The following is a 9,392-nucleotide window of genomic DNA, read 5'->3' as shown; positions in this document are numbered from 1 at the left end:
AAGAATAAATCAGACAAACACACCCAAAAACAAAAGTTACTATCACAAGTGCAACATGCAAGGACATATGACACAAGATTGTAGATCTAGAGTTACAAGGACACAAAGATTTGATGGAAATTGTTATAATTGTAAGAAGTATGGACACAAAGCATTTGAATGCAGATCAAAGCCTATGTGGACATCAAATCATCAAACTAAAACAAAAGGAAATGGAAGTCAGTACCATTGGGATTACAACACTAGGCATAGCTGTCATTATTGTCAAGAATATGGACATATACCCCAGAATTGCATAAAAACACATTTTAGAGGGAATTATAGCAAGTGGCTAAGCCAAACCACATGTTTCAATTGCTTAAAAATTTCTCACATCAGCAGAAACTATCCTACAAGGTCAAAAGCACCAAAAATTGAAACAAACAAGGGAAAAGAAAAGATTGATGAGGAATACATTAGAACAAACATGAAGAAGACATGGCAAAAAAAGAATGAATCAAGTACATCTAATGAAAGGGTCACTTCACCCACAAGGTCAAGTGATCATTTCTCATCCAATTAATCTCAAAGATGAGTCTATGGGGTTGATACATACAAAGAAGTATCATACATCAGCCCTAAATCATGAAGAAGCAATGCAAAGTACAAATTTACATGAAACAAGATGCCAATATAGTCTTTGGATGCTGAGTAAAATCCTACTGGAAGTCGAGTTCCTAACAGCGACTGAGTTGATGACTGATGCTGAGTTAAGAAACTCCTATGGAAGCTGAGTAAAATAAGAATTTAGTGCAAGCGGAGTAGTGTTAAAAATCCTTCATAAGTTGAGTTTGTAGTTGAGCATTTAATGCGATGAAAATAGGGTATATTATCACAATTTCAATTATTTTTCCTCATTGCGATCAAGAAGGAGAGGAGATAAAGAGCACAAAGTGACTTCACAATAGAGAATCCAGTATTCCAAGAAAATTGCAACCTCGTACAATGAGTTTTCATTGATCTTAAGCTATTTTCATTTGTGCCGAGCTATGTAGTTTCATATTTCTATTAAAAAAAAAAAAAAAAACCCTAGTTTACATAAATGGCTTTGAGTTCCAAGAAAACCCTAGAAAAAGAGTCATTTGAAGTATAGCTATTGTCTAATGAATTTAGGCAGCCTAATTTTTTCCCTATTCCTAAAATGGCATACAAAAATGACCCAGCCGGAGCCCTTTCTTGCATACCCCCAAACGTTTTCATGGTTTAGAATGTAAGAAGATGTTATAATTGCAAGATAGGAGCCCTAGGAGACATGAAAATTAGAGAAGCCTTTGGAAAGTTGTGTGTCAATGGAGTATTAAAAGATGAATACAAAATTATTGAAAGGAAGGGGTTGACACAAGTTTTGAGTTTTCCCACCATATTCAAGACAGAGTGGATCAAACTTGTATTGAGTAGAATTCATGATGGTAGTCTGTGGTTAGAAGATGTCCTTATCAAACTAACAAAAGGAATAATTCATAGGGTAACTGGATATCCTACCCTAGATTGACACAAGACCTTGAGAAGTGAATCCAAGGAGGTCATTGAAAAGAATACAGGTGCTTAGTGGAACAAGAGAGGAATGACTATTCATACCATTCAGGATCCTCTAGTTGAGTTTGTTGTTAGAGTTATTGCCCACAAATTCTACCAATCCAGTAGACTCAATAGTGTTCTATGCATAGCAGTAGATGTAGGTTATAAACTAGTGAAAAAGGATCATACTTATGATCTTGTTGAACTACAACTACAGCAGATAAATGAAAACCTAACTACAATAAGAAGGACAAAGGTTGCTCAATATAAATTTGGAGCAATTTTGGTTTGTATATTCTTTTATGTTTAGAATGAATTTCCTTCTTTTGGAAAAGTGACATGGAGGAGTGATAAGACTATCACATCCCAAATAAATGAGTATATAGAACAAATGGGAGAAAATTTTGATACTCTAATGACAAGCTATTTTGAGGATTTCAAAAAATCCATGAAGCAAAGAGTGAGAATACTAGTTTCTTTAGTAGAAAAACATATTAATGATATATGTTTCTTAGTTGATATTGACTTCACCTACATTCAAGCTACAATTCCAAGGGTGAGATGGCTAAGGCCATTTGGTTATGAAATCAATGTTGATGAAGCATCTACAACAAAAAATGCATTGTTGGCAGAAGAAACAGATAAGAGTGCCTCACATTTTGGCAATTATGATGTGGTAAGATCAAAAATAAATATGGAATTAAAAATTGCCTCCACATTGAAAAAGAAAGATAAATTGATGAAAAAAATTAAGAAGCAATTTGGTGAAGGGGTAGAGGCTGAAGTTGAAGAGGATGAACAAGAGTAAGGCCCAATGGAATTAACTCAAGGCCTAGATGAAGACAAGGAGGAAGGTGTTGAGGAAGAAGAAACCAAGGAAGCACCAACCCAGGCTGAGCCAAAGAAAAGAAAGACAAAAGATCAGCTTCCAGCTCAACCCAAACCAAAGAAAGCTACTATGCCATCACCCCAAAAGCCAACAACTAGAGCTGCAACAAGGGCCTCAACTCAAAAAACCAAGGAGAAAGAAACAAAGAAGAAACCAATCAAGAAGACATAGGATGATCCTAGGAAAAGAAGAAGATATGTAGCTCAACCTGATACTAATGAAGAAGATCAATCTAAAAAGGTAAGTCATTCTTTAGTTGATATAATATGTAAAAATATTGGAAATGGAGATTTAAGCAGTATAAATAAAGTTGATTTTAATAAGTTCACTAAAGAAGAACATAATAGAATAGAGGAATCAATTTATGGAATGATGGCACAGTTCAAGTACACCCCTCTTGAACTAGATGGACAATTGCCAGATGAACTATCAAAAATTGTAGAAGACAGATGGCATTTCTGTTTAAGAATGGAAAAGGAGATGAGAGAATCAACCCTAGCAAGCAAACTGCCTAATTTGACTAAGGAGCAAGTAGAAAAAGTATTCAAAAGGCACAATGCTAGGTTTACACCTAAATACAAGGCATTCTTCATTCTCCAAAACAAAATGGAAGATATTGTACAAAGAACAACCAAATCATGGAAGAACTTGTACAAAAAGATTGAAGATTTTCTTGAAGAAGAATACAAGGAAGAAGCTTTTGCACCACTAGAAGAAAGAAGAAAAAGGACAGAAGAGAAGATAGAAGTAGAGAAAGGTAGAGAAGAGAAGAAGGAAGAAGAAAAGAAACAAGAAGAAGAGAAGAAGGAATAAAAAAAGAGAGAAACAGAGGAGGAGACACAAAAGCAAGATATAACGGCAACTGCTGAGCAAGAGGAGCAACAAGATCAAAGTGTGCAAGACACACAAATGTCGCCTTTTAGCCCTCCTCATGTACCCATCACACCTGCAGAAACAATAATTGTATAGGATGTTCCTAACACTTCTACTCAGAGCATCAATCCATTAACTATAGAGGATCTCAAAAGAATCATTGACCAATCCACACAACAAGAAAGATTATGTACAGATCCAGTATTGGTCAGTGTGGATGAATTGCAAAAACTAGTAGAAAACACTGTTAGAGATAAGGTGAATCCACAAGAACCACCTTCCAACATATCTACAGCTACTAGTGGTCAACTTCAAATGCCAACAGTCATTTCAATAGGCATAGTTGACACCACAATAGAGAAGCCAAGTGCAGCAGGAGAAAAAGCAATAGAATAAATAGGATAGACTATTACATCTGATCCTATAGCTCAAACGCAAGGTGGACTTCCTAAAATTACAATAATTGATCAAGGTAGACAGCAGGAGGAGAAAATAGAGGAAACCCCTAAAGAGCAAGAGGCAATACAAATATTGATAAATTTGCCTACCTTGGGAACTCCTTCACAATATCCATTACAAATATCAGCACCAGGATCAAGTTCTGCCAAAGTTGCAAGGGTACTTCACTATGGAGACCCTGAACTAGATGAGGAGATAGTCATACCAAGCTATGACTCAAAAACAATAAACATTGATCAAATCAATGAGGTACAAGAAGCAGTACATAGAAGGAAGAGGCAAGAAATACTCAGGAAGGAGTATAAACAAAAGCAAGCAATGCATGAGATTAAAGACATCTTTATGGATGCCTTCAATATTCAGTCACTAGATGAGTCAAAGCATATTATGGACCAATTATAGATATTGTTGAATAGGTGACAAATGCAGACCTAGAAACAAATGCCAAACTCATGGAATGGTCTGAAAGAAAATTTCAAGGAAAAGTTAATGAGAAAATATCTAGTGAAATAGCACTTTCTCAGATAGAATTGGCAATGGTCATAGAGAAATTCAAAATGGTACTTGAGAATATATTCTCATTATAAAAAAAGTTGTGTGACTTTTCATTTTTCACACAAGAGACCAGCCAAAAGATAAAGAGCTTGGAAAGAAATTTGAATATTTCTAGCATGCAGCTACCTAGAGATCCATCTCAAAGTGAGAAGAATTTTGCTCAAACACTTCACACTCAGAAAGAAATAGCTGTATTAACAACAGAAGAGGCCACCATCAAGGCCAAACTATTATAGCTCCAATCTTCTACAACCCCACATTTGGAAATCCTCCATAGAGAACAAGTCTATGCTGAAACTGTTCTCAAGAAAGATCCTAATCTTTCTACTTTAGAAGGACTTATTCATCTTGCTATAGAGAGTGCCCTCCAACATAAATCATTGGAAATTGCTTTCCATAATTGGGATGCAGCTCTTAGGATGATTATGGAGGTAAATAGCACATTTTTTGCAAAATATGGTCTTAACCCTAAAACCCTCTGACATAAGTGTCAAAAAGGGGGAGATAATAAAAAGGGGGAGATAGGGGAGATAATAAAAATAGGGGGAGATAAGATAATGGGGGAAATAAGACAACAAAGGTAGAGCATGATATACATCATCAAATTTTGGTTACCGAGATAGCACTAATAATGGTACAATCAACTTAGGGGGAGTTACAATACTTTTGAGGTATATATATTGTACATTACAAATTTTGACTGTATATACCAAGTAGATTAGTGGATGTACTCATAAGGGTAGTTAAGTGTTTTTTAAACTCATGTCAAAGGGGGGGATTGTTAGTCTTAGAATGGTTTTTGACACTTGAGTGCCAACACACTTAATCACTTTCTACATTGCAGCTGAGTACACTACATATGCCGAGCCACAACATGAGCTGAGTTAGGAAATCCAACAAGTGCCAAGTGATCTTCAGGTGTCGAGCAGCCTTTAGGTGCCGAGTGAAGATCAGGTGCTGAGTGAAGATTAAGTGCCCAATGACTTTAGGTTCCAAGCATGATACAAGTGTCGAGTGACATTTGAGTGTCGAGTCATAGATGATGTCAAGCAATGCAGAAATGCAACAAGTGCTGAGTAAGCCAATTTAATATAATTGTCGAGCATCAGAGATCAGTAAGTGTCGAGCAACACAAAATGCACATATGAGTTTGTAACATTACAAATTTAGATGTAAACCATTTTTATGGTCGACATATGATGAATCTCAAAGGATTAAAAGATAATATCGAATCTTTTTGTTTTTCCCATGCAATCAACATGCAACTAATAAGAAAAATGGAGAAGGCATGTAACCAATAAGAGAAGTGCAAGGAATGAGTGGGAAACAAAGATTCAATATGGATCGTAGATCCATACCTAACCCTAAGTCTTTGAATGTCTTTATAAGGAAGACAAAATTACATTGAACCCAATGATGGATGGATGAGGGTGTTCAAGGGAAAACTATTCTCAGAGTGAAGAGTATCAAATCACAAAGGATCAAGATCAGGGAAAGTAGATCAAGTGCCTGTATTCAGCAATCGAAGTATTGTAATCTATTAGGTTTATTATACCTAATATTCTCTAGCAATTGTATTAGGAAGAAAACCCTATGGTAATAGGTTAGCTTAACAACTATTTTTTAGAATCCTTTAAATAGGTGATTAAATCCTTTAACAGGGTAACACTTCATGTAAAGTGTTTGAAATCCTTTAACCAGTTCACTATTGATATAGTGTAAAGACTTTAATAGGGCAGACCATCAGAAGTGGTTAAACTTTATTACTGCAGTGATTTTGTGGGTATCATCCCCACCCTAGTTTTACCTTCTTATTTTTGGAGGGTTTCTGGGTTACCAAAATCTCATGTGTTATGTGGTGATGATTATGTATTTTTCATAATTGTTTGATATGTTTATAAGCATGCAATATACTTCCAGTTAAAAAGTTTTAATGCTAAAAGTACAATACTTCTGATTCAACCCCCCCCCCCCCCTCTCTTAGAAGCATTATTCCTATTTGAATATTCTAACAATGATTCGATGCCAAGATTAGCAGTTTCAAAGCTACACTATGATGCACCTATGAACTAAGCCACACTATGAGTTTTGGAATCAAGTGGGATTGTTGTGCCAAATTCAAATGAAATGTGATCTCTAAAAAATTAGATAGGTTATTTTAGGCCTTGGAATGAACATCTTGTAGCATTTGATGTTTCATTGATAACCCTCAATGCTCTAAGTTGCAACCCTTAGAAGATCAACCTTGAAACACACTTAGAGCACATTGGAGACTCTTTGGTATAGGGTGGCTGTGAATGATGGAGGCTCTCTATTGCCAGAACAAGGGTGTCACTAAGATTCACCCATCCATCCAAAGCTAATGATGCTAATGATTTGATGCCAAGATTAGTAGTTTCAAAGTTATGCTATGATGCACGTATGAATTGAGGCACACTATGAGTTTTGGCATTGAGCGAGATCGTTGTGCCAAATCCAAATGGAATATGATATCTCAAAAATAAGATAGGTTACTTTAGGCCTTAGAATGACCATCATTTACTATTCAATATTTCATCGATAGCCCTCACAAGCTCCAAATTATGACCCTCAGAAGATTGACCTCAAAAAACACTTAGAGCACTTGACAAACTCTTTAGTATGGGGTGGCTGGGAATGATGGAAGCTCTCTATGTCCACAAGAAGGGTGTCAGTAAGGTTCACCCACCCATTTGGAGCTAATTACAGTCATGATTTGATGCCAAGATCATTGGTTTCAAATTTATGCTATGATGCACCTATAAACTAAGGCACACTACAAGTTTAGGCATCTAATGAGATTATTGTGCCAAATCCAAATGAAATGTGATCTCTCAAAAATGAGATATGTTACTTTAGGCCTTAGCATGACCATCATTTAGAATTCAACTTTTTTTTGATAGCCCTCACAAGCTTTGACTTATGACCCTCAAAAGATCGGCCTTGAAAAACACTTAGAGCACTTGGGAGACTATTCAGTATGGGTTGGCTGGGAGCTAGTCGCACTAACAATTCAATGTCAAGATTAGTAGTTTCAAAGTTATGCTATGATGCACTATGAACTGAGGCACATTGCAAGTTTTGGTATCGAGCAAAATTGATATGTTGAATCCAAACAAAATGTGATCTCTTGAAAGTGAGATGGACTATTTTAGGCCTTGGCATGACCATCCTTTAGTGTTTGACATTTCATTGATAACCCCCACAAGCTCCATGTTACAACCCTTAGAAGGTTGACCTCAAAATGCACTTAGAGTTCCTTGGAGACTCTTTAGTATAGGTTGGCCATGAATGATAGATGATCTCTGTAGTCAAAACAAGGGTGTCACTAGGGTTCACCTACCCATTCAGAGATAATGGAACTAATAATTTGATGCCAAGATTAGTAGTTTCAAAGCTATGTTGTGATGCATCTATGAACTAAGGCACACTATGAGTTTTGGCATTGAGCAAGATCATTGTGTCGAATCCAAATGGAATGTGATCTATTAAAAATGAGACTATTTATTTTAGGCATTGGCATGACTGTCCTTTAGCATTCATCATTTCATTGATAGCCCTCATGAGCTCTGAGTTATGACTCTTGAAAGATTGACCTTTAAATGCACTTAGAGCACCTTGGAGACTCTTTGGTATAGGGTGGCTACAAATAATGGAGGCTCTCCATAGCTGAAAGAAAGATGTCACTAGGGTTCACCTACCCATATGGAGTTAATGGTGTTGATGATTGAATGCCAAGATTAGTGGTTTCAATGTTACGTTGTGATGCACCTATGAATTGAAGCACACTGCGAGTTTTGGCATCAAGAAAGATCATTGTGTTGAATCCAAATGGAATGTGTTCTCTTGAAAATGAGATAGATTATTTTAGGCCTCTTTATGATCATCTTGTAGCATTCAAAATTTCATCGATAGCCCTCACAAGCTCTGAGTTATGACCCTTGAAAGATCAACCTCAAAATGCACCTAGAGCACCTTGGAAACTCTTTGGTACAGGGTGGCCACAAATGGTGGAGGCTCTCTATGGCTAGAAGAATGGTGTCACTAGGCTTCACCTACCCATCTGGAGCTAATGGCACTAATAATTTGATGTCAAGATTAGTGGTTTTAAAGTTACATTATGATGCACCTATGAATAGAGGTACACTATGAGTTTTGGCATTGAGTGGGATCATTGTGCTGAATCCAAATAGAATATGATATCTCAAAAATGAGATAGTTTATATTACACTTCAAAATGACGATCTTATCACATTAAAAATTTCAATGATAGCCATCACAAGCTTCAAGTTATGGCCCTCAAAAGATCATCCTCAAAATGCACGTAGACCACCTTGGAGACTTTTTGGTACAGGGTGGTTGTGAACAATGGAGTCTCTCTATGGTAGAAAAAAGGGTGTCATTAGGGTTTACCCACCTATTCAAAGCTAATGGCATTAAATATTTGATGCCAAGATCAATAGTTTCAAAGTCATTTTGTGATGCACCTATGAATGGAGGCACACTAGGAGTTTTGGCATCAAGCAACATCGTTGTACCGAATCCAAATGGAATGTGATCTCTCAAAAATGAGATAGGTTATTTTAGGCCTCGACATGTCCATGCTGTAGCATTTGATGTTTCACTAATAGACCTCACAAGCTCTAAGTTACAACCCTTGGAAGATCAACCTTGAAACACACTTAGAGAACCTTGGGAACTCTTTGGTATGGGGTGGTCATGAATGATGGAGGCTCTTTGTGGCTAGAAAAAAGGTGTCACTAGGGTTCAACCATCCATCTAGAGCTAATAGCATTAAGTATTTGATGCCAAGATTAGTGATTTCAATGTTATGTTGTGATGCACCTATGAACTAAATTACACTATGAGTTTTGGCATTGAGCAAGATCACTATGTTGAATCCAAACAAAATCTGATCTCTCAAAAATGAGATAGGTTATTGTAGGTCTCGACATGACCATCATATATAATTTTACATTTCAATGATATCCATCACGAGCTGTGAGTTATGACCCTCGAAAGATCAACCTTGAAACACACT

This window comes from Cupressus sempervirens, chromosome 3 (assembly GCF_028749045.1).
Source record: "Cupressus sempervirens isolate cs-2001-9-10 chromosome 3, ASM2874904v1, whole genome shotgun sequence".
In the NCBI taxonomy this organism is placed as follows: domain Eukaryota; kingdom Viridiplantae; phylum Streptophyta; class Pinopsida; order Cupressales; family Cupressaceae; genus Cupressus; species Cupressus sempervirens.
The sequence above is the reverse complement of the archived record's forward strand: the minus strand, read 5'-3'. Positions refer to the sequence as shown.